Genomic DNA, 27,946 nt, shown 5'->3' with positions numbered 1-27,946 from the left:
CAGGGATCTCCAGGGTGCGGAAACCTGGTTCTAGCACCCTCCCATACTACTTCGGGTGAGACCTTAGTCCGCGCTTTGCGAACTATTGCCGAAAGGGCCAATAGTGCCGGTATTTTTTTAGATAAATCACCTCTGAACTTGGGTCAGACCCATACAAGCCAACAAATGGTTCCATTGCCAGGATCGAGATCTGCATAAGGGATGTCTAATGTCGTGCCACTGGAATCCAACAAAGAAAGAAATTGAAAGGTGGTTGGACAAGAAGATTCATGAGTTTGCGGTGCAGGAAAACAAAAATCCGTGAGTATCTGAGGAACAGTGGTTGGAGCACTACTTGTATACGGAAATCCACGAAATTTTCTTTACATCCTTTCCTTCTGAGCTGTATGAGCAGATTGCAAAGCTCGCAGATAGTCAGGAAAGGTGTAGGCTCGACAAACCAATCGTGTGGACTCTGGAATTAGTGCACAGACTAGAAGTGCTAGGAGATAAGATCACGTGAGCTGTGGACCATTGGCTCGACTAAATTATAGGAGGATTTATCACTGAGTTCGCGGTAGATACAATCGTCAGCTACAGTGAGGTGGAGCGATGTTACCTCAAGGGACCATGAGGTAAGTATATTAAATCTTTGAACACTTGGATTAAGATGCTATTGTGTGAAAAGCAGGTTATGTAGATAAATTAATGTTTGGGACTATGCAAAGTGGGAAGATCTACAAAAGCAGAAGTAGTGAAGAATTAGAAACCAGTCCCTTAATTTCCCCCTTGCGGGAAAGCGAGGAAGAGCTCACGAAAGTTTCTTTGAGAAGCGCAGTCAGTCTGATAAGGCATCGAATTCCGCGCCTACCACCTCCACCTACACCGCCACCCGTCTCACCCTCCTCACCTCCATCTCCACCCACCCCACCTCCGCCACCACCATAGTTTAGTATGGCGAGTGCAATCAAACTATCGGTATTGAGAGGAGTAAGGAATGAAGATTTGGACAAATTTTAGTTCATGGTAAGGGCGGTATGGGAAGCACAAGGCATCGTGGATGACAATATCAAGAAGGCTACGTTGGTGATCGTGTTGCACGATCGTACATTAACATGGTACATCAAGCATTCTAATGACCATCCGAACGCAGGAATTGTAGAAATCTAGACTGTGCTGAACAAGGAATTTAGCAGACCCAAGTCGGAAACACAATCAATCATTAGGTTTAAAGAGATCATGACGCTCCTGGGAGAGACCCCCTAGGATCTGGACCAAAGACTGAAAGGTACGCTTCGTGAAGCCAACATGACATTAACGGATGGACAACACTGTGCATGGTTTGTAGTGTCACTAACACCGCACTTAAGGATAGCGCTGTCATAGCAAAAACTTTCCACCCAGGCTGAAGCTTTGGAGATGGCAATGAGATTGCATGAGGCCCCTATACAAGACCCTGGTCTAGGAGTCCAACAAATCCACCCACAACTACAAAATATGTGTATGGAGATGTAGAGTTTGAAACAGGATAGGACACCTCGACCAGAGGCGCGCGAGGAGGTATGGTGCATAAAGTGCAAAGGCTAGGGACATGACAAGGACCACTGTCCAGTGTTTACGAATTACTTGGCAGGAGGAGGGTTGATTCCGTTAAGACCTGAGGCACAGGCAGGACCAAGCGTAGCACCTACATTATAGTGTGCAATCTATCATATAGGAGGAAAAAACACTACAGATAATTGTCATCTATTGCAGAAGTATACGCAGATGTCCCAGCAATTGTTTTGTGATTTCTGTAGGTTGGTAGGCCATGATGAACACACTTGCAGAAGCTATGAACTAATGATGGATTGAACTCTTGCCTATAGGGTGCAGACTGAAACACGAGCCCTTGACCCAAATGCAAGAATGTCTTGCGCTAGATTTCAGTGGCGCGGTCAAGGTTGAGGTGGAATGGGACCAGGAAGGGGTCGCGGACAGCTAATTTGTTACAATTGCAGAGGGCCAGGGCACTATTCCCATGATTGTATAAACCCAACAAGGACATCATGTTTTTACTATACTCAGTTTGATCATGAAGCAGAAGACTACCCTACATTGATAGTGAGACTATGCAGAAAAGGGGTACTTCAACCCCCTCCGACTTAGAATTTACAAATGATGAGGTCTGAGCCACACGAAGAAGACCTAAATGTAAACATAATGTTGAGGAGCAGTATGACCACTGGCGATGATAAAGGTAAGCAATCAGAAGAAAGTGTGTGGGTTCACAAGGCTCCTACAAAGGAACCCGAATTTGATTTAGAACGCACGAAGGAGACATTCATGGAAGATAAGAAGAGCTTCATGGAGGCCTCCACTTCAGGTAGTAATGATCAAATAGAACTAGGGATGGATCCTTCAATGCTCACTACCTTTCTGGAGACATGCATGAAACTGCTACGCGACAGTAAGGCAATAAAAGGACTACAGGGACTTATCACTAGATGCGCGGGGTCAGGAGAACCGCACGTGGTCCGGAAACTTGGAAAGCATGCATTACGCACAGGAAGGGAAATGAGGTTGACTGTGCAAATCAGTGAGTATGAAATGGATCAGGTAATCCTAGATCTCAGATCGGATGTGAATATACTGCCAAAACAAACATGGGAACATATGGGCAAACCCACACTATAATGGTCTCCTATTTAGTTACAAATGGTGAACCAATAGAATATCTTCCCCATGGGAAGATTGCAAGGGGTGACAGTAGATATTAAAGGTGCGAGCGCGCAGGAGGATTTTGAAGTGATAGAGATTGTCAATGACAGTAATCCCTATCCTACACTACTAGGAGTAGACTACACCACCGATATGAACAGAGTCATAAATCTGAAGAAGTGCAAAATGATATTTGAAAAAAAGTCACTACGCGTAGTAGTACCGCTAGATCCAGCCGAGAGAGCGCAATACACTGAACCAGTGCGAAACAATGATAGTGATGGTGATCTCGATTGTATTTACAAGATAACCATGTGAAAAGATGATTGGTTGAATCTAACCACAGATGGAAGGATTTCGTGGGAGCACGAAAGCTCCTACACTTCGGATTCAGATGAAGAGATAGAGCGATGGCAGAGTTGGCTCCACGAAGTAACAACGCTTAATTGAAACATGATGGTTAAATCACTGCACCGCATGACCACAGAGGCAAGGGATCTACCTACATATGATGGGTTGACAGCAGTGGATGAATTCCTGAACAAATTTGAAAGCGCAGTACGAGAACAGCAGCGGTTTGATGCTTTGAAGTGGGCACTGCGCGCAATGCCCATACGATGGTGGGGTATGCATCAAGGAAGTTTTGAGGACTGGCGTGGATGTAGAAGGATGATGCACCTATGATTTGGAAAACCCCTGCTCAGGATGAGAGCCAGTCACCAGGGGAAAAACAACTTGCGTGCCCACCTTTCCCGATGGGTACAGACATATGCCGTATAGGCCACACCAGCACACACCACTCCCATAATAGAGAATTGAAACAAAACATAGCAGCAGGGAAGGCAACGCGTGCTACCAATGATCCATGGAGAAGCATTCGATAGGGTGTGTGAAGTACTAAACAGGGTTCACCAGGCAAGAAGTGCTGATTAGGACCTGTGCATACCAGCAGTTTGATGGGCCTATAGGACCCTGTGCAAAACCTGACTACGGAAACGATTCCAAAGGTGTGGAATAGAGTAGGGACCGCAATTTCTGAAGAGAATGTAAAGAGGAATCCACACATAATAGCACTCGTAGATGTGACAGTATGTGCAGCCCAGGGCGAAGAAATCACACAACTATGCGAGGTTGAACACATAAGGCTTCAGAAAGAAATTCGACTGGGAAACTATAGACTTCACAAGCTTGAATCGGACCAGGTATGGTTAAGGAAGAAAGGAATTTTAATGGACGTAGAGGTCAAGAGGCTGGAAAATGAAATAAAGGGAGAATTTCTTGTCAACAGACCAAGGATGGTGAGGCAAGGTGTGTACAATCATTCGAACAATTTAGAAGACTATCGCCGAGAATTAGTTAGTCTGCTGCCATGGCTAGGTCCACATATCACCAAACACAGTAGCCAAGGGACACACTACGTAAAGAAGAGCGCGTGACACCGACTGTCACAGGGACAAATGAAGATTTTCCACAGACTACACTGGAGGGTGAAATGAAGGCCCGCACAGGTGGTGCGACCACCTAACTAGCCATAGGAAACATAGTCTTAGCACTCCAAGCAGTTGAAAGGAAGTGTGGGAATATAAAATATTCTACCATGAGGCTACGCGCTCTGGGAAATGCGCACAGTAACAGGATGTCATAAGGTTTGTGACCATGCACGAGGGATAGCACTGCCATGTGAATAAGCTGGGAACTGACCATTGGTGTCACTGTTCATGACGAGATGTCTGATTTAAGGCCAAATGGAGCGAGCGGTGGGCATTTAAGACGCGAATTATGGGCAAGATTTGGGACAATATGCCACCAATAAATCATTGATGGCATGGAATTGGGGGGAATGGTCGAATTTGAATTCAAAAGGCACTATAAAACTCCAGGATATAGCCATGAGACAACACTTGTTCACTTGAGATTTGAGCAGTTGATTAGAGTATAGAGTGTTGAACATAGAGCGATATTTGAGACCTAAGTTCGTGAAAGACCACATACAGTTCAAACAAGATGGCGGCTACCAGGAGAGGTTTGGGCTTTGCAGAAGGAGCCGCCGATAAGGCCACACAGAACCCCATGGTACACGATGTTACAGAAGGTACTGGGGTTGCGCTGAAAATCTCAAAATCACCTCGAACGCTGAGACCGAAAAAAGATAAGCAAGCAATGGACCAGTTCACATGTTCCCGAGGAATCCATGGTTCGGTAAGCTCTCAATGGAAGAAAAGGGCAAGGCTCTCACCATTGAGACAGATGAAGAGGAGGAGGACCTCTAGGCTCTGATTGTCGAGATAAAGGAAGTAGAGGATGTTAAGGAGGGTATCCATCCGGTGCACTCTATAGCAAAATTTCCTGAGTACATCCCTCCATGAAAAGGGAAAACCAAGATACCAAAGGATTTGGATGCCACAAAGAGCGCACTCTAGACCCCGCTCCTCCCTGATGGAATTGTGTTTGAGGGCTTGGACCTAGGCCAAGTGCCTACAATGAAGTTCGAAGATTGGGACCTCGTGGACAATGAGAAGTTCCCACACTTGGAGATGGTGAGCCTCATGAAACAGAACATGGAGGGGCTAGTAATCACATTAGAGCCACAAAAATGGTTGCGTGGTGTGGAGAAGGTTAGGTTGCTACATCTACTGTGGATACCACACTATCACCACATGCCCATCACTATTTTCGTCATCAGGAAGCTGCTTTGTCTGGTGCATGATGGGTATTGATGGCTAGAGGAGCCTATTCCCATCACGGCAGCTCTCATCCACAGAATTTCTTAGCTTCCTTGTAAGGGAAAGGACCACGTGATGATAGTAGGAAAAAGCAGCGATTTGGCCCTCGTGGAAGCTATGAAGGCCAAATATAAACTTGAAAATAAAAAGAGGGGTTATGCAATCACCAGTATCAAGGATAAGGGGATGTGCGTAGCCACCCAACTCCTGGCCAGCAAGGTAATGAGAAAATGTCGTGCCGATGAAGTACTAGCGCCGGTGATAGCATTGGCTGAACAACATGCAAAGGGGGTCCAGTTCAACTGGGTTGAGTTCCTCTATGAAGAATTTTTTATTAACTACAAGGAATCCCAGGAGCAGGGTAAGACCTTCCACTACACGTGGTTGCTCTTGTCTATCTTGTTGGTTGCAGGTGAACTACTGGAGGACAGTCAGTTCCTGGACATTGAACGTGACTTACCCGAGACCGCGAAGTACGCATTGCTCTGCACTACGAAGGATGCGAAGCGGATTTGTGATACAAAGGTTTTCTGGGTTCTCATGGAGGCGAGCATCTGCATGTGGATCAATAGGAGGCCGTGCCTGTCCCCCACAGTGCACAATAGTCTGCAGAGTTTTGCAGCCTTCAAAGTGGACATGCACAATATCTACATCAGGGTGTGGAAAGATCCATTGAAGCAATGGACCAAGCTCCCATTCATTGCCATTGATGATGCAATTTATACAATGTTAGATACATGGCCTCCCAAGTGGTGTGCCCTAGATTTATCAAGATTGGAAAAGGTGACGGCATAGAAAAGAAAGGAGGAGGCCAAGCTATGTATCACACAGCTAGCTGAGAAGAGGTGCAACGAAAGAGCAGCAATAGAGGTAAGGGCAGTCCGCGAGGCAGCACAAGCAACTGCGGAGAAGATAAAGGTCGTTGAAGCAGCAACATCAACACAGAAAATAGGGGCCACAACAATGCAGGTAGAGGAGGGCCAAGAAGGCCAGGAATTTTCTACAAGACAGGAGGCAGAGGACATAGACCTTGCAAAAGAGGGCATGGACCCAGGCACAACTTCCACCCAACTCAAAAGGTTGCACATCCCAGAGAGATCAGGTCCATGGAAAAAGGTCAAGGCCTCCAAATTGGCCATCGACCTGGTCACGTTAATGGAAGGTGTCCTCTATGACATCGGTGAGATGGTTCACGATGTCACCAAGGAAGCGCTACAAGAAGTCATGTCAGAGCAGTAGATTGTGTTGGGGGCCCTAAGGGCGCAGTTGTAGGAACTATAGGTGCAACCCCCATATGAAGGAATAGTAGCCACCTACATCGCAGCAGGCACATTAGCAATAGAATAGATGCTATGCTCAAGGATGGCCAATACCATAGTGCTACCGAAAGGGGTGCTAGTAGTAGAGAATGAGATTGATAGAGCCACAGTTGGCAGGATCAAGGGACTTGGCGTTAACTTGGTTGTCATTCCATGAGACACACTGTACCAACTACAGGATGGAGTAACCATAGAACTCCACGCCAAGGAGGGCCACATGATATAGGTGCTCAGTGAGCAAAAGATCAACATCAAACAGCTCAACCTGTAGCGTGACGAACTAGTGTTACAGAACCAGCAGTTAGTGCAGACAGTTGATGAAGCGTGCCTGAACATCCCAGAGTTGTCCATTACCATGGACCTGCCAACAGAAGTACGGATCCACTATTTGGCAAGTGGAGTCTGAAATGCGTGCGAGGAAACATCGTGATTGTAGCTGGAGCTGAATCTCTATATTGCCAAGTTGCGGATGAAGGCGCAGCCTTCCACTCCCCCGGAAGATAGAAAGCAACGCATTAGCACTATCCAAACAAGGTTGGAAGAAATTGGACGGGTAGTGCAGGACTGTACCGGTATGTTGGACCAAGCCTTTGGCATCCTCACATCCTTGCAGGAGGACCCCAACATACAACACCTAGAAATAGAGGCTCGCGAACTTAAGGAGCAGTATGATAGTGTCCGAGGAACTGTGCAGACAGTCATCCTCACTCAAAGGCTCGCAAAGATGTAGCAAGAAAGGGCACTGAAAGAGCAGGTAGATGCCTCAAGACAAAAAGAGGCACTTCTCAAAGAACACATCCAGCCATGGATTGACGAGGCCTTCACCATTATGGTAGATATCGAGGGCAAGCTCGCACAGATGTAGGGCTCTACATGTTAAGGGAGGGATTTGATTCTCATAAAGAAGCATCAGAAGAATGCATGTAGCAGGTCCAGCAAACCACATAATAGTGTGTTGCAGACCTTCGAGCAACATGGGACCAGTTGGAGGGACTTTGCACCAACCCAGTGACTCGAGGGCGAGTCATGATGTTTGTGTTGGGGGCCTGTTAGGCATGGAATCCCCCCACAACATATTTTGGGGCTCAAAGCCTATGTTTTGGTCAAATATATGGTAAGACTCCACGAAATGTATATTGAGTCATAGGGTTTTCCGCCCTAAGTATTGTAATGTAATGTAATGTCATGTCGGCCTACCCATGGTCCACGGACCATGGGATTGTATAAATAGGGCAAGGCTCTAAGTTGTAAGGATAGGTAATTAGAGATAACAAGAGATGAATAATAATGGTTCGAGCATAGATTAAGAGTCTAAGTGCTTTAGGTTATAGGAGTAGGAAGAGGCTCAGCAGTTGAGTGTGCAAAGGCCTAGTAGAGTCCGCAATTGAGTGTGCGGACCCCTGCAGCTGAGTGCGTAGGGCGGTGTCGGGTCTATAACCTTGAACAAAGAATAATAAAGAGAAGTTGATTCCAATTTCTATGTATCTGCTTTTGTATTACGTTCTATGCATTTATACTATTTTCCTTATCGTGCACACTTATATGAATGCCTAATATACTGTTAAATATCACTAGACTTACACAGATAAGTTAAGTAATCAGAGAACAATAGGTTAATAAAAAGAAACGTGGAAAATAATACAGATTTTGCCCCGAGTAGGGCTGCGTGAAGGCAGCTTCAGAGGCTATGAGGGACTAATAGATGCGCGTAGCAACGTATGCGCAGGGTCAAACCATGGACCACCGGAGCTCGTCAGACATCCCGGGGGTGCGGAAACTTGGTTCTAGCACCCTCCCATAATACTTCAGGTGAGACCTCAGTCCGCGCTCCACGGACTGTTGCTGAAAGGGCTAGTAGTACTGGGATTTGTTTGGCTAAATCACCTCTGAATCTGGGTCAAGCCCATACAAGCCAACACTTTCCCAACATTAGTTGGATGTCTTGCAATCTAATATGTGTGATCAAATATGTCAGCAAGGGAGATAATTCAACATTAAAAAGTTGTTTTCTTGTCATGTTATTGGGGTTATAAATTGAGTACCAGGTAGTTGTGTAGGTCTTCGAGGTTGGGTAGGAGGTGGCTGTGGAAACTGTAATTGTTGTGGTGATGTTAATTGAGGTTATTGGGCTTGGGAATAAGGAGGATATGGCTATAGAAAAGTTGTAAATTATTATTGATGTGGTGGTAAGGGATAGGAAAAAGGAGGCATATTATTATAAGGAGGCCCTAACCATTCTTTTTGTCTTGGAGAATTTTGAACATGTTGTGGAACATGTGTTTTCCAAGGCATAGGAGGGCTCATAAATTAAGATACATTATATTGTCTAGGAAAATGATGAGAATATTGAGGCATATGATTAAAAATTATACTTAAAGTTCCATGTTGCTAAGGTTTCCTAGGTGTTAATGAATTTAATTCTCTTGTGCCTGATTTTCTCCTTGATAAATTGTTTTGATTACAAGTAGAAATACACAACTTTATGTTGCATGCTCACCTGCACAAATGACGTATATATCAAAGACATCCAATGTAGGCTCTTTCAAAGACATTTAGGACAAAAAATGGAAAGTGTTGATATTTCTTCTTCTTGTTTTTTCTTAAGTTGTAATTTATATAATTACATATTGATATTTTCAAGTAGATCACTTTTTAAATTTTCTAATAAATGTCCTAACTCATGCTTGGTCACATCACTCATTGAAAATTTTTTATTTTTAGGAAAAGTATCCCTAACACTTCTACCAAATCTTACTTTGTTGTGAGAATACTTCCTAGACATGTCACAAATTTTATCAAAAGGAAATTGTGAAGCATCTACAAAACCAATCAACTTTAGTACATTTATAATCGAAAACACCTTGTACGAAAATAGTCATAATGTTGTTTAGATTGGGTGTGTGTTTTTTACATTTTTGAATATTATACAAGAACTACTAAGTATAATATTCAAGGTGCTCATCCTCTCTTTGTGTGATTTTAAAAATTTACTCCCTAAAATATCTAGCTTTGCAATACACTTCATACTTTTTGAGAAACTTTCTATGCATGAAATCCCAACTTGTAATAGTTTTCACCCTTGTCCCATGAATCAACTCAAGGTTGAATCCTTGAGAGTAGAGGGGAAAAATTTAATTTTTGGGGAATCTATAGAATAGTCATAACACCTACATAAAATATCAAACACAAATAAAAAGTTGTTGGTATCTTCATTTCTCATATCATAAAAGTGTGGCAATATTGAAGGGGGAATTTTCTTCATTTGGACCGCTACATTAGGATCCATGATAGGGAATCCAAAGGTTACCTCTCCCTCTACCTCTACTCCTTGTACAAATACCTCTCCTTCTCCTTCTGCCATCTTTTCACCTCCAAACAAGTTGAAATTAGTATCCAAGGGTAATTCAACCTCTTGATCAGGATGATGACCAACTTCTGAATATATCTTAGGCTTTGATTGCCTAGCTAGAGTGGCTTCCCCTATGAAATATATCTATAAATTTACCTGATCCTTTGTGGTACTTTCTAGGGTTTTTTTCTTCCCTCTCATTATTAGAATATTCACTTTCCATTGATTTAGTGTTATAAGGGGGAGTTTTGGAAATATATTTCCTACCTTTACATTTATATTTTACAGATACTTATACTCATACATCCTAGAAAAAATAAAGAAAACTCAAATAAGTAAACATGAATCAAACCACACTCACAAGCTCTAAGTGCTAATAAGACCCTATCATAAAAAAATATCCTTTAACATTGTTAGCTCACAAAAAATCACTAGCAAAAATAAAAAGAAAGAAAGATGCTCTTACCAACATGACAAGGGATTGTGGGACTCAAAAAAGTGGTCATGCAGGTTTTTACCTTTCATATTACCTTCCCACTACTCCGAGTCTTAAATGATAGGGAATTTTCTGAACAAAATTAGATCACCAATGCTATTATCTCTCAAGTGCTTCCCTGGAAATGGTGCTAAAATTATAGATGAATTTATTGACAACAAATTCACAACATAAATATGTCAATTTGTGAGTGTAAGATTAGAGGCATTACATATTATGTGTGGAGGTATGAACACTAGTAATCCTTCCTACTCAACTATTTCAATAAGGATTCTATTTATATCAAGGGCTTGTTATTTGTGAAATAAAATTATAATGCTAACTCCTACAAGGCTAATCAAGTTCTTACAAGACACTCCTTGGTATTTCCTTCAACAAATCTTACCCCTACACTCAATAACAATCATATTGAAAGGACACTCGAAGAGGGTCTCAATCATCCATGTGCCCATTACATGGATGTTACAAAACACAACTTTCAATAAATATTTATCACCAATGACATCTAAAGAATCACTTGCAGTTAAGCTCCTTTAGTGAAAGACTCTCTATCCTATTATTCTAATAGGAAACCATAAATTAATGGGACCACTAGGTTCATGTCATAAAGCCCTTGCCTCAAGGGTTATATTCATTCACACTCAAGGAGAATGTGTTCTTATGGCCATGGAAGGTTGCAAAGCTTCAAAGGATCCTTAATTAATAAATCTCCTACAAATCCAAAGAAATTTGAAATAAAACAATCAAGCCATCATAAAGACTGAAAACCACCAATTATGTGCAGCGCTGGAAAAACCAATCTCACAAAGAAAAACCCAAATTACAGTTGTATATCTTGTTAACAAAATCAAACCTAGATTAGTCAATAAAAGATTGTCATGTTCATTAAACCATATTGTGTGTTTATCAATTATTCAAGGTGTAAGACAAGATAAAAATCATATATCAAATATGCTAACTTATTAAGTAAACCCTGATGCAATTTATGAGATTATAGTACCAAATATTAAGTCTATGCATTACAAATTAAAATGTGAATAAAGAACAATAAATTATAAATTCAATCTATTAGAGAAAAAAAAAAAAATCTCTATCATATGAAAATATTGAATACTTCAAACCAGACTTGGACTTTATAAACCAATTGAAATCATTGTTATACCCTATCAAAATGCTCGCTAGACAAATTGTCATTCCTTCGTGCCAGATTGATTACAAAATGGGAAACCCATATATCATAATACAAATAATAATGATTATATCAATGGGTTATGAATCAAATGTTCACAGGGTACAATATTTCATATATCCAACCTATCAAGAGATAGAGTATTACTTTGTTTTATTCTCAAACACCAATGCTATCAACCAAACCTAATCCTTACAAATTGATTGCAAATACCACAATCATATAGATTTGATGCAAAATGAAATAATTCATAATTTAATATATCAAACATAGTTTTAGGAAACACGATCTATGCACTATAATTATATGTAACATGTTCAACACAACCCATATATGGATTCTAGAGGTTGAACAAAACCAATATTGCTTCAATCCACACAATTACTATAGTGCAAACTTATCACAGAGCTTAAACTCATGCATCAAATGTTATATATAGATCTATTTTATGAACTTAAATAAATTCAAGAAATGAAATAGGGTATACTCACAACTGATGACAAAAACACCATACTATGTATTGAAAGCACATAAGCAAATCAAGTAACATGTTGGGTTGGAGAGCCCTCTCCAACTAGTAGCATTGCCTAAAATCTAACTTAGCTCATATCAAAGTATAACATGAAACATATATATAAATATCAATAATAGTATTTTATTAAGGAATTCCATATATTACATAAGAAATTTTACAGGAGTGACCCCAATGACCACAACATAGGGTTGTATTACAAAACAATAAATTGTATATGTTCCCATTATTCACTAACAAGACCAAGAGTCGAAGCCCTATTTTTATTCAAAACAAAATAAAATGTATATTGACATCTACCATAGCTCGAGGTCATATTCTAATTAAATACCAAAAGATCCAATGACCTTAGAACCAATTTGGAATGAAGGTATAATAGAGTGCCAACCTAGGGTTTAACAATTGCATCCTTAATGAATATATTTGAATAAAAGTTTCCCAATATTGGTAGCATCTCATTAGCTTTGAATTATTGAAGTGGCAGGCCAAATACACTCTCAATGTAAATTGAAAATCCAATTTGGTTGGTGGGACAGTATCTCGAAGCCGACAATGAAGGAACCCACATGTATAACCAAATGTGGAATGTGCGCTTGGATGTCCAACATGGAGCTTAGTTGCAGGGATCCTAAACAGGGTGAAAAACTTTCTCAGACCCTTATTTGTAGTCTTAACAATGATTAATCCATTTTGAATGCATTAAAAAACCATAGATAATCAACCTTAAATCAAATATTTACCTGAATATCCTTAATTAACATGATTGCCTCATTATGCATAAAAGAGGGTGATAATGAGACAAGGGAGGGGGTTTAAAAGGGTCAAAAATGGAAAAATGGTGACAAATGTGTTGGAAATTCTAGGCCTCAACAGTTACAAAAACTTACTATTAATAATAGATCTTACACATTCATCTACTAAAGTAATTTGTCATAATAATGTGAGGAATCCATTATTATGTTATCATAATTATGTAAGAGGAATTTATCATGACTCATCATTACCATAGAATCTATCCTAACCTTTCATTGACCCAAAATAGAATATTCCCAGTTTCATAAGTGTAAGAAACCCGTTGTTTTTAAGGGACTTCTCCCACATGGCACAACCATATTGGAAGGAATCCCCTCATGCACCCTCTTCCTAGGAGAACAACTTGGAGCAACAAAAAGATAACAAGAAAAAAACATATTTCTCTTTGAGGAATAAGGAATCTTTATTGAATAGTAAATATTATTGAATTTGTCAAAATATCCTAAGGAAACCATCCATTCATGCCCTTTATAACCCACCAATCTACCACTTTATGCCTTTTTAGTAGTGTGTGTAATTCAGTCAATAGAAAGAAGATTTTGCCCACCACCTAGAATGTGAAGAACATCTCCAAACTTATTTTGTCTATGATAACATCATCATATCTTGGAAATTCTAGGAATAAACTCCAATTACACATCACCTACCATATCTATTGTCATGTATCCAACCATGTTACCTGCATTGACCAACCAAAGCCTTCCATATGCCTTGGTGCTAACTCGTACCTACCATGTGTCACCTACTATATGTTCACTTGATTGGAAAAAAGTGCCATTCCTTCCTACCATGTGTCACCACCTCATGCATGCACATCATCTATTATGTTCCTAGTGTCCATGTCATTCATTCCACCTATCCTACCATGTCATCTTAGGATTTCAAGATATTGGTGAGTCTTAGTGCCTTTGAATGAGGTTGGCTCTATTAATTTCCAATGGGCCCTTATCCTGTGAGAATTAGCCAATTGGCCATCTATGATTAGGGGTGATGGCGGCAGGCTTACCTCCTCAGCCTTCTTAGGCGTATCAGTATTTGATGTGAGACCCCTCTTGAGCTTGTTATCATGGTCTGATGGGTTTAGGGCCTTATTTTTCAAATATAATTGGTTGTTTACTGATGGTAGGTTGATTTTCTACCATTTGATTGTGGGTAACTTGATTACTGAAGTATTGTGCCAATTCGCTATTATATCTGGATTTGATTTTCCCTCCTTGGACTTCGTAGCCTTCTTGTATGCTTTCATCCCTTTTTCCTTGATATTAATGCCAATATTTCCAACATAGACCATCATAGGTTTGCAAAACATGTCAATGGTGTGCATTTTATAGTGTAGGAATGTGTTTTCCATTACGAAATTATATGTATTCCTTGTTGCAATGTCAACATGCAATCCCATGGACTCAACATGCATTTTCAACTTGAGGCATGCATTGGTGTCAATACTCGTTTTTATGTAATTTCAATAGGTCAACATCCAATTACCAACACAAGACATGCATTTTTATTCCTAGGGTGTGCATTTTTAATCATTCCCTTTTTTCTTGCATTTTGTTATATGAATTTTTATATTTACAACATAGTTGTTATAAGCCATACCATATGAACATCATCATCTCATAATGGATTACCATTCATTTTAAAGCTTCTTTCCATGATTACCATTCATATGTCTAAGGAAGAATCAATTAGGGTTTACGTCATTAAAGCTTTGCACATTACGTCAAGGGAACACCTTTTTATAGTGAAGGCATATGATTTCCTTATCAAGAGATGCATATTCTTCCTTAACATGTACAAAAATGCATTCATCATCCATTTTCACTTGAGGTTGTGCATTTTCCCCTAATAGGGCATGCATTTTTCTCGATACCTTGTTTTCATGAAATTTCATAAGGACAATGTGCATAATGTGCATAATTCATCTAAAGATATGGATTTTAACTAGAATTATGATTCATGATGCTATAATGCAAATCTTAACACAAGGCTTGCATTGATCACTTTAGGGTGTGCAGTTTATAGCATGCCCTATTTTCATGAAGAAAACACATAATTTCCATTTGGAGTTAGCATTTTTCGTAAGGACTATGTATCTTACCTTAAGGAATGAATTACTCAATAGCCTTTATATCCATCATCTCATCACAAAATATTCATCATTGAAAATGCATTTCCTTAAGCTGGCATACATTTTAAGAAGGAAAATTTAAATAATTTCCCTCTTTGTCGTACAAAACAATATTTGTTCCTTTTTCACAACAAAGGGTTTTAACTTTTCAATTGAAAAAATAAAAGTATAGGTAAATGTAATACTTTTCTAGAACCCTGTAACTTGTGATAGTTCATGTAGGTATACAAAATGAAATATCAGTCAATCTTGTAGATTCGCATTTTTTTTTTCTTGCATCCAAACATTAAACCACAACTTTTTACATGCTTATACATGCAAGCAATGTATATGTAATTCACTAAGTTACCTAAGTATAACAACTATGAACAACATCATACCATGATTTTTCATAATCATATATATATGTATATGTATATGTATATGTATATGTATATGTATATGTATATGTATATGTATATGTATATATATATATATATATATATATATATATATATATATATATATATATATATTGTCATGGATATTCCACTAGACAGTTCATCATAACGGATCTGATAAAACTATATTTAAAAATATGAAATATACATTATTAGGGTTTTATTTCTCTTCAAATTTATAGATCTGTAGATTACCATTAATTGCATATGCATGCAAATTGAAATTATGCATAAAATATATAAAAACTAAATGAAAACTCACAAACCATGATTTGGCACAAGATATGACTTGGGAAACCCTTTCATAGAAAAATTAGCTGGGAGGTGATGCCACTTTTCTCTCCTTCTTTGAATAGAAATCACTGTGAGTACAAAAACGTGTGGCTTGTGGCCCATGGGCTACTACAGTGCATAAATCCTATTTGTGTTCTCTATCTCCTATCCATCTTGTCTATTTTTTATCATATATGAATCAAATGCACCCGCAAAAAATGGAGCCCCTTTTTGTCCTAGTGGCCTAGTTATAACACAATCCAATGAACTTCTAGTGGTTAGGTATGACTACCTCAACTCTTAACTAGAGTTATAATATGGAATTTTCTAGAGTCTTATTCATCATAATCACATGGTTGTCCCATTTTACATGAATAATGGGGGTTGAAGTGGCATCCTCTCAAGTTATGGTGATGAAAACAAGAAGGTCAACTTCTAAGTGGCATAACTTTTGCATACAAACTTTGATTGAAGTGATTCTTGCGTCATTGGAAAAGATTCTATTTATATAATATGAAAAGAAGGTGTAGTTCTTAAGTAGAAAATTTTCACCCCAAGAAAACATCATTTTGTGCCTCAAATTCTCCCAGAAGGATTTAGACCCTAATTTGCCAAACTAGGTCATGCCCATAAAAATGGTCCTGTGTGTTGATTCCTCCACCTTTGCTGCTATAAAATCATCGATATGGATGAAAAATAATATTATGATCCAATATGGATCACACCTCCCCTTTTTGGGAGGATTTTGGTCCCAAAATTTTTCTACTGAATTAGGTGAGGAAATTTTTCCTCCACCTTCTCTTGATTGTACCATGTAGCTTTTCCTAAAAGTTGTCTTTTCAACCCAATTGCTAAAGGTCATGTTGCCCTTATCCTGTTGTTCTAGACCTATTCTGCCAATTTGTATCTTCTGTCAACTCTTCCTAAGAATATGGTTCCACATCGTCCATCAAAGGTAGGACCTATTCCTCTTCCTAATCTAGCTTGGAAGGCTCATAGAGCTTAAGATTATCCACATTCACAATTGAATAAATTTGATTGTATAAGGGTTGAATCAGTCTATAGGCATTACTTCCCACCTTTTCCAACATATCAAAGGGACCATATCATAGATCATTTATTTTATTACCAAGATCTTATAGCCTCTCCTTATTCAATTGTAACCATACTCTGTTTCCCACCTTGAATGACTTCTCTATTATGTGTTGATCATACATTGCCTTGCATTTTTCTTATGACTTATGAAATGTCTCATGTACCTATATATGGATCTTCCTGATCTTCTAAAAATAAAAAATCAACCCTCAAGACATCCCTTTTAAGGTTCTTCCTCACTCCTTGTTATTGCCCATATGCAATATCCAAAGAAGGCGAGAATATCATAAACAAGTTTCAAATGGGGACTTCCTAGTAGAAGTGTAGAATGCTTTGTTATAGGAATGTTGTATATATACCATATTTTCATCCTAGTTCTTGAAATTCTTCTGATTGTAACTTGGTGGTCTTGTTGCAGGTGTAAGGGATGATCGTTCAAATCCCGAAACTATGTCCTCAATCACAAGTGGAAGTTCTTCTTCTATTTCCCTTGGAGTTTCAGTCATCCCCCTCCAAACTTAGATATTCTACTAAAACAGTCGAATTGATAAATTTACTCAAAAAATAGCAGAACTTCACTTACCCGGAACCGAAAGGAGTTAACACCTCGTTGAAAAACTTCTCTGGTCCACCTTTTCCACAGTTCTCTACCTCTCTCATGGAACCAAAAGAAAACAAAGCTCTAGATTATAATTTCTCAGGTCCGAAATTTGGATTAACCCGCGTATACTTTTACCACATGACCACCGTTGGATCGCAGCCTCCACAATGGACGATTACGATCATTCGGACTTCAACGGAATTAAGCCACAGTTGAATTGCTTATTGGGTTCAAAATTTTTATTAACCACTGTTCACTTTTCCATGTGATATCTGTTGGATCTCGTGCCTCTAATCGGACGGCCCAAATCAACTGCACTATTAAACCAATTTGATAAAATAACGCATCTATTTTTGGGTTAAACCTCGATGCTAATTTGCACACGACTACCATAGATCTAATGGTTCTGTCGATCGGATGGTTCTAGGCTTCTTCAGTTCTCCTCACAAGTTTATCAGAATTTTTCCTCCTTCCGCTATGATTTTAGTGCTTCTACCAGGTTTAGATCTTCACTAAAGAATTCATAGTTTAGCTAATTAAAGTTACAGGGGTTGAAACACATTCAACTTAACTTAATGCACAGTGAATGAGGAATTTAAACACAAGAACACAAAATCATATAAAACTCTAAGTTTACAGGCCAAACAGGAATTCAACAATACATAGAGATATTTCAAAGGAATTCAACCCTCAGGGACTTAAACTTTAATGCATTAAATACATAGAGATACAGAGATATTTCAATTCTTTTACATTCTAATTCTCCATAACCAAATCCAGACAAATCCTCTTACAATAGTTCAAAACTTACATAAATACTTTACATCCAACAATCTGATCCTCAATCAATGGATTAAATCTATCTAATCCTAGATAAATACCTAAACTGCTTGATATTCTCCTCGAGAATCTCAACTAAGTCTAAGCTACTTGGATTAATTACAAAAACCTTCAAATACCTATATTGTAGCTCAATTCATATCTAGAAAACTTTGTAAATTGATAGTTAAAGGATCCCACTCCTTTGCTTGTAAATTTTTTTTGGATTTTTTGAATAAAATGAAGCATTTTGTCTTTAAGCCTCATGCTTCAGCATCAGACTCCTAAGGACAAAATTCTTCATGGGCTCTTCTATAGAACGGCCCAACTTCTGTAGCATGGTTTCTGTTACCCAGGTAGCATCAACAATTGGTTGATCTTTCCACTTGACCAAGTACTAAAAAACTCATGTTCCTTTGTTTTCTTAAACACTCGTTTATCCAATATCTTCTCTGGTTGTAATGCCTTTTATATAGGTAACTATTTTACCCAATCCACCTCTTGTTCTTCCTTGTCTGATGTTGTGTCGTCTGCCTGTCCCTTTTCATACTTGTACAAATCAACAACATTGAAAATTGGAGATATTCCAATACCAGGGGGTAACTCAATTTCATATGCATTTGTAGGAAATTTCCTTAAATCTTTGCATGGTCCAATCATTTGAATTTTAATTTGTTATGCTCCCTTTTTGGAAACCTTTCCTTCCTTAGGTGTGCCAAAACCAAATCTCCAACCTCAAAATTTATTCTCTCTTCTTCAAATCTGCTCTGTTCTTGTACTTTGTGTTGTTGTCCTGTAGCTGATGTTTTACCTGTTCATGAACTGCTTGAATCTCTGAAGCAAAATCTTCTCCTAGAGCACTCCTCATTTTAGCTTTACCCAAATCTCTCAATTCAGACACTCCTTTTGGGTGCATTCCATAAACTATATGGAATGGACTTTGCCCTATACTCCTATTAGGAGAATCATTATAAGCATACTCAGCTTGTGCCAAAACTTGATCCCATTGTTTTGGATGTTCACCTGCAGGGCTTCTCAGAAGATTACCTAAGCTTCTATTCACAACTTTAGTCTGAGGATGATATGCAGAACTGAAACTTACTTTAGTGCCAAGCTTCTTCCACAAAGTCCTCCATAAATGACCAACAAATCTGGTATCTCTGTCTAAAACAATGCTCTTAGATAGCCCATGAAACCTTACAATTTCCTTAAAAAACAAGTTAGCAACATGAGTAGCATCATTGGTTTTATAACATGGAATAAAATGTGCCATTTTTTAAAATCTTTCAACTACTACATAAATTGAATCATGTCCCCTTTGAGTTTTTGGCAAACCCAAAACAAAGTCCATACTTACCATATCCCAAGGCCTATTTGGAATAGGCAATGGAACATACAAACCTGTGTTTTGGCTCCTTCCTTTTGCATACTGACAGACTTTACAATTCTTCACATAATTTTCTACTTTAGGTCCCATCTTCGGTCAGAAATAAAACCAGTTCAACTACTCATAAGTCTTGTCTACACCAAAATGTCCTCCAAGTCTACCACTATGTTTCTCCTTGATCAAATTTTATCTCATAGAAAAATTTGGTATGCAAAGCTGATTTCTTTTAAACAACATTCCTTCTTGCATGAAATAATCCATCCACTTACTTCTGTCTAACAAAATGGGATTTCTACAAGCTTCAAATGCCTCTTTAAAATCTAGATCTTTCTCATGTAATTCCTTAAGAAAATCAAAATCCAACACTTGAATTTGACTTTCTTGCACCAAAATGCTTTTTCTACTTAAGGCATCTGCATCTTTACTTGATTAACCAATTATATGTTTTAACACATTAAAAACTTGAAGGTATTCTACCCATTTTGCATGCTTCTGGTTAATCTTTGGTTGTTGCATGATGTACTGTAATGCATGGTTATTTGAATACAGTATGAACTCCTTAGATATCAAGTAATGTCTCCACTTCTTCAAAGACTGCACCACTGCATAAAACTCCTTGTCATAAGAAGAATATTTCTTCTTTGACTCATTCAACTTTTCACTAAAATAAGCTACAGGTCTATCCTCCTGACTTAAAACAGCTCTAATGGCTTCTCCACTGGCATCACACTTCACTTGAAAAGGTTTATTAAAATCGGGCAAAATAAAAATAGGTTTCTTAGTAATCTTCCTCTTCAACAGCTGGAAGTTCTTTTCTGCTTCAATAGTCCATTTAAATGGCTACCTGTCCTTCTTTATAGTGTCAATAATTGAAGCATTGATCTTACTAAAATTCCTTATGAATTTCCTATAAAATCTAGCAAGACCATGAAAATTCTTACCTCAAAGACACTTTTTGGTGAAGGCCACTCCATGATTGCCTTGATCTTCTCATGATCCGTCTTTAACCCATCAGCAGAAACAACAAAACCCAAATACATCAACTCCTCCATGAATGAACATTTCTTTAAATTTAATAGTAACTTCTCTTGTTGTAGCCTCCGTAATACATAATTCAGATGTCTCACATGTTCCTCTTTTGATCTATTGTAAACTAATATATCATCCAGATATAATATTACAAATTTACCTATAAATTCTTTCAAAACTTCATTCATTAGTATCATAAATCTACTAGGAGCATTTGAAAACCCAAAAGGCATTACCATCCATTCATACAATCCTTCATTTGTCTTAAAAGAAGTTTTCTACTCATCCCCTTCTCTAATTCTAATTTGATGATAACCAATTTTTAAATCTAACTTTGTAAGCTATCTTGCTCCACTCAAACAATCCATCAAATATTCAATTCTAGGTAAAGGAAATTTGTTGTTATCTTATTGATTTCTCTTGAATCAGTGCACATTCTCCAACCTCCATATTTCTTTGGGCTTAACACTATTGGCACTGCATAAGGACTCAAACTCTCTCTAATTAGTCCATTGTCTAATAGTTCTTGAACCTGTTTCCTGATTTCTTCATTCTCTGTGGGAGTCATCCGGTAAGCTGCTTTATTAGGTAGATTTTCTCAAGGAATAAAATCTATATGATGGCTGATTTTTCTAATGGGTGGTAACTCATCAGGCAAATCATCTACAATGATATCACAATAACTATCCAGCATCTCTTGAATTTCAATTGGTAAATTAGAAACTTTAGTGGAAGTTATTATTACCTTGGGTTTGCAAACCAATGCAAATTTACCTCATCTTCTTCCATTTGCTGCAAGTACTTTTTTCCACTCAGCAAAAGGGTCTTTGGATCAGGTTTCTTTGATGCATCCTCTTCTTCCATAGGTAGCAATGTATGATTGACACCATCTTTGCTAAATTTACATGTGTTCTTATTTCCATCATGCATAACTCCTCTGTCATACTTCCAAGGCCTTCCCATCAATATGTGACACACATCCATAGGCATCACATCACACAAAATTTTGTCTTTGTATTTTCCCAATTACAACTCCACTTCACACTGCTCATTCACTATCAACTGATACCCCTTTTGAAGCCATGACACCTTGTATGGTGTTGGGTGTTTCTTTGTCTTCAATTTCAATTTCTCCACCACTTCTGTGGAGACCAAATTATATGTACTACCACTATCAATTATCATCTGACAACACTTCCCTTGAACCTTGCACACAGTCCTGAACGAGGTCTTTCTCTATGTCGGTTCAACAATTTCCTTAGCTAGCTTTAACAAAACTTTGTTAACTACCAAAGACTACCCTTTCTCTGGTACATTTTCTTCTTCTACTACCTTTGCTGCTTCCTCTTCAGTCTTAGCAACAATTACATTCCTCTGATTCATTCCTATGTTTTTTGGGCACTCATAGGCTCTGTGTCCTAGCTTGTTACATCTGTAACATCTGACTTATCTTCCTTTGCCTCTACCTCCTCTTCCTCTGGAAAAACTCCCTATTCCACTTGCATCACTTCTTGTGTGTGCATGCTGACTTGAGTTGTTGCTAGCTCCATCTGTAGGTCCTATAGACCTTCCTCTACCACCTTGACTTCCCCTTCCTCGGAAAGTACCTACACTTATCGCAGACTACTTCCACGTGAGTTTTTCTTTAGCCTTTAATACCATCTGATAAGCCTCTTCTACTATTTTAGGAGACAATACACTTATCTCATCTTAGATCTCCATTCCGAGACCATTCACATATCTTGTAACCTTCTCATCTGTATCTTAGATTTGTCTTGCTCTTATACTCACTTTGTAGAATTCTTATGTATATTTCTTTACTGTCATTGTTATAGACATTTTTGTGCCTTGCAGCTCCAAGAATGAAATGTCCATAAACCAAGGGCTCCTAAGTCCCTAAAAGTGTTGTTCCAACCCCTAAAGGAACAAGGTCAACAAATTACAGCTTCTCCCAAAAGTTCTCCACCAGAAACTGCTCAGAATAAGTCAAAACAGGATCATTTCAGCTGCTCCACTGGCTAGCTACGTTGCATAGCACCTAAACACACTAGCTGGGTGTGTTGCAACGCACCTAAATGCACTATGAGGATGCGTTGAGCGAGAAATGACAAATGGCAGTGTCATTCCGCGAGGTGGAAAGACAATGGAAGCTTCCAGAATCTTCTCTTATGACACTTGCCTCACTGAATTCGACCAAGGATGAGTAAGAGGCCTTCAGTCTCCAAGTGGAAGCAAGAACTGACAGAGAGAAGACACTAATCAAATCACAAGCTGACTCATCCTCCTTGCATACATCTATATATGGATCCCTCATCCCAGAGATCCAGAGGCTGGAATTTTGCACATTGTAAGGAATTGTTGTTGGTTTTGAGACAAAGATCAGAGTATTGGGTGATTTATGCTTTGTTGGAGGTGAAGAGGGGTTTCTTTGCTGGGAGGTTGATGCTGGGTCAGGAACCATCGGTTGTAACTCCTCCTGGATATTTTTGTTATATCAATAAAAACTATTTGAGTTTTTCCTCCATGCTTGTGTATCATTGATGCTTGTTACATTTGTATGGTTAACTTAAATCTGATCCTAAGTTGTTTATGAATATAGATCCATGTCTTTGTATAGTTTTCTTCTTCTGTGATCTTACAGGTACTTGGTGAAGCTGGGCAAGTAAGGGAGCAGGTAGCTGGAAGCTGTCAAAGAATAGAGGGATTGGATCAAAGGATTAGCACAAGACACAGGTTGGTTCTTTCTATTCCTCTCTGTCTATAGTTTATAAAGGAAATACAAAAGTAGTTTTTCTCTTTTTGTTTCTAAGGCAGCTGTCACACCTTAGTGGGATAGAGCAGTTCTAAATAGACACTTTTCCCGGTAACAAAATGGTGACTCCGCTGGGGACAATTGTCTAATTAGTTTGTTTGTGTATCTTTTTGTTGTTTGTTTCATAAACTTATAAGTAGCATTCGAACTGCATTTGCCATAACAAATGCAAAGTAGACATCTGCTGCTTCAATCCATTCACTGGATCTGTTTATGATTTGAACAACTGATTCACAAATGATCTGATTGCCCTTGTGATAGCTCTTAGACCCTCCTTAGATCTACCCTTGATTGTGCATTACTGATTGCTTTTACTCGGCCAAAAACCAAAGACTGAACTGCAAACCGTGACCCAGAACCCGGACAGATTCTCGTTTCTGGCTCAACGCAGGTACTGTTAAGAGTTCCTGCATTTCAGCGCACTTCCCGAAAGGGCAACCTGCGGTGCAATCCAGTTTCTCTGTGTTACAAGTGCGCTGATCAGACTTGTTGGCATTATGGCTAAAGTGTTGTCCTTGATGGCAACCCATTCAGGTGATAGATCACAGTACTTCAAGTCAGCAGCAGAGATTGATGATCAGCTATCAAATATTGAAGAAAATAAGGGGTACGCAGGTACACCTTGCATAAGGTGCGTACACGCAGGTCAGTGTTACATAAAGTGCGTACATACCCGCAGTTATCCCGTTCAAGAGGTGCGTACCCCCAGTGCACACATTTCAAGGCAAAGAAATTCACATGTGGGGTTTTCTTATGTTTTACTCTTGGTATTTAGCCGACGGTATTGTGTTATTATGGTGTCGGCTCGTGGTATTGATCCATGTTTTAAGGAAGAGCTTTCCTATATAAAGCAAAGGAGATCATTTGGCTTGAGCATGTTTTTGGTTGAATATCTTATGAGGGCTAGATCTGATCTAGATCTAAAGAAGGCGAATCTACTGATGGACCGAGGTCTCTTCGGCGCATGTTTAGATCTGTAGATCTGACTGTCTGGGTTATTTCTGAAGTCTTGAAATCATCTATGCCCGAAGGTACGCAGGTACAGTGAGAGAAAAGTGCGTACATACGCAGGAACAAAGCGTTTCAGGTGCGCTGGTACGCAGGCACAGAAGGGTTTCAGGTGCGCCAGTACGCAGGCACAGAAGGGTTTCAGGTGCGCCGGTACGCAGGCACAGAAGGGTTGCAGGTGCGCCGGTACACAGGCACAGAAGGGTTGCAGGTGCAGAGGTCCGCAGGCAGTTCAATGGACTCAGAGCGAGGTACGCAGGCTAGCAGTTGAGCAGGGTGCGTACATAAGCAGGCTAGCAGTTGAGCAGGGTGCATACTGTAAGCAAGCAAGCAGTTGAGCAGGGTGAGTACTGTAAGTAGGCCAGCAGTTGAGCAGGGTGCTTACGTAAGCAGGCGAGTAGTTGAGCAGGGTGCTTACTTCTCTTAAAATATTTGTTTATCATTGTTGTGTTCTGGGTTTGGTCCTATTATTGTTGATCTGGTTACTACAGTTTACTGGGTGATTCTCTTATACTTGATGATTATTTGATGCTTATGGATCCAGTTTGAAAATTTATGAAAAGTGGTCCTTGTAAGAAAAGAAGTAGGGGGTTGTAGCTCCCTTCCAGGAGAGACTGAAAAACGAGAGAGAGAGTTGTAGCTCTCTGCAGGTTGCAGCCTGCATACTGGTAAAGGACTGCACCAGTACAAAACCATTGTAAAAGGAGTTTCTAATTTGAAAGAAGATAGAGACATATTGCAGCAGGTGGTTTTCACCCACATTGGGTTTCCACCTTACATCTTGTGTTCTTTGGTGTGACTATCTGTTTTATTTTCTTCATGCTCATTATTTTATGGTACTAACATGCAAAAACAATTCAAAGAACAAATAAAGAAGATTTATTAAAAGAGTTAGATAATACTGATTCACCCCCCGTCTCAGTATTATTTCCAACAATTGGTATCAGAGCAGGTCCTTCAAAGAAGCTTGATCACTTGAAGGTAGATCGTTCATCATGAGCAACTACGAGAGAGAAGCATCAATCAGGCCACCGGTTTTTGATGGGACAAACTTCAATTATTGGAAGGTAAGAGTTACTACCTATCTTCAATCTCTTGGTACAGAAGTTTGGGACATCGTAGAGATAGGCTACGCTTTTCCTTCAGCTACTCCTACAGATGCAGCCGAGAAAAAGAAGTATGAAACAAATGCGAAAGCAGTCAGTACTCTATTAGGATGTATATCTCAATCAGAATTCATGAAGGTAATGCACTATAAATCCGCAAAAGAGATATGGGACAAAATTGTCACGAGCTATGAAGGAGATGAACAGGTAAAGCGTGCTAAACTTCAAACTCTCAGAATTCAGTATGAGACTCTCAAAATGTATAATGATGAAAGTGTGGCTAACTATTTTCTTCGAGTAGATGAGGTTGTTAACTGTATGAAAAATTTGGGTGAAGAAATAAAAGAGGCTATTGTGGTTGAAAAAGTTCTAAGATCATTGTCCCCCAAGTTTGAATCTAAAGTATCTGCAATAGAAGAAAAGGAAAATCTACGAATTCTTACTATGTCTCAGCTACATGGAATTCTAACTGCTTATGAAATGAGAAAGGGAGGTCCATCAGACAGAAGAGAAGCTGCTTTCAAGGCATCAGGCAAAGGAGATTATTATGAAGCGAGCCACGTCCCAGAAGAAGAGGAAGAAGAATCAAATTTTGTCAGAAATCTTCAAAGGGGTTCTGGAAGGTTCAGAGGTAAGTTACCTTTTAAATGCTTTGCTTGTGGAAGAGTAGGTCATTATGCTGCAAAATGTCCTTATAAGGATAAAGGAAAGGAACCTGCTAGATGGAACAAGAAACAGAATGCAAATAAGAAAAGCTACTACACTCATGAAGATAGTGATGGTCTATCAAACAGTGATGAAGATGAACAAGGTAATGAATATAAGTTGTTAATGGCATTTGAAGATGATGATTATATGGATGCTATAGATGTGGATAACCTTTATGATGAAATTACTAGACTCAAGAGATGTATAGAAGAAAAGAACATGATCATTGATACTCTACAATTTCAAATTGATGAAAAGGAAAAACATCTTGAAAAATTAGAAGGTGAAATTGTTGGTCTTAGAAAAGAGATTGAGAAAACAAAAGCTATTAATCTCAAGTTTGTCAAAGGATCTGAAACTTTGGATGAGATTATCAATGTGCAGCGGTCTCCACTAAACAAGACAGGTCTGGGCTATAATGGAGAAACTTCTCAAGCATCCACCTCAAAAAGTTATCTTGATGCAGCAAGAAGAAATGAGCAAAAGTACAATGAAGATCATCAAGTAAAGCAGGGACGAATTACAAACAGAAACTATCAGGGGCAATCCATCTTAAGGGTGAACACAAGCTACAACCAGCCACAGGTAAAATCTTCTCAATTTGGTTCAAGAATAGATGACAATAGAAATTACAATCAATTGGCTGGTAGATTCGATAACCGCAGAAGTTTCTTCAATGGACAATGCTTTTCTTGCCATAACTTTGGTCACAAAGCAGCTCAATGTGTTGCATATAAAACGATCATGACTAGGGAAGCTCAAAAACAAAGAAGTATGACGGGGATTACGAAAAGGACCTATAACAACTTTTCGGTTCTTGAAAATGAAGTTGAATGTTCTATTTGCAATAACTTTGGTCATGAAGACTCTAAATGCAGGAGCAGGTTTCAGCAGAAAAAGGAACAAGCCTCAAGCACCAAAACATGGAGAATAAAGGAACCTCAAACAGAAAGATGTGGGATAGCATTTTATGCAGAGGGACAGGAAAATCTATGGTACATTGACAGTGGATGTTCGAAGCATATGACAGGTGATAAAGAAAAACTTGAGTCTTATTCTACTCTAGAAAAGGGAAAGAAAGTCTCTTTTGGAAATGATACTCCTGCAACTATAAAAGGAAAAGGCATTGCTCAGTTAAAAGAAAAGGTCAAGGCTGGAAATGTTTTGTATGTTGATGGATTGAAGCATAATCTTCTAAGTGTCAGCCAGATGTGTGATCAAAGAACCGAGGTTATATTCAGATCAAATGGATGTCTTGTTCGTGATCTTGATACAGGTAAAACAATGATCAAAGGCAAAAGAACTCCAAATAATCTGTACATATTTGAAGAAGGACAACAACAATGCTATCTAATCAAGGATGATGAGCACTGGTTATGGCATCGGAGGTTGGGACATCTAAGCTTTTCACAAATAAGGAAAGCATGCAAATATCAG

This window comes from Pinus tabuliformis, chromosome 9 (genome assembly GCF_031772625.1).
Source record: "Pinus tabuliformis cultivar Carrire ecotype Pingquan chromosome 9, CPIR1, whole genome shotgun sequence".
Taxonomy (NCBI): Eukaryota; Viridiplantae; Streptophyta; class Pinopsida; order Pinales; family Pinaceae; genus Pinus; species Pinus tabuliformis.
This window is presented reverse-complemented; position numbering follows the sequence as displayed.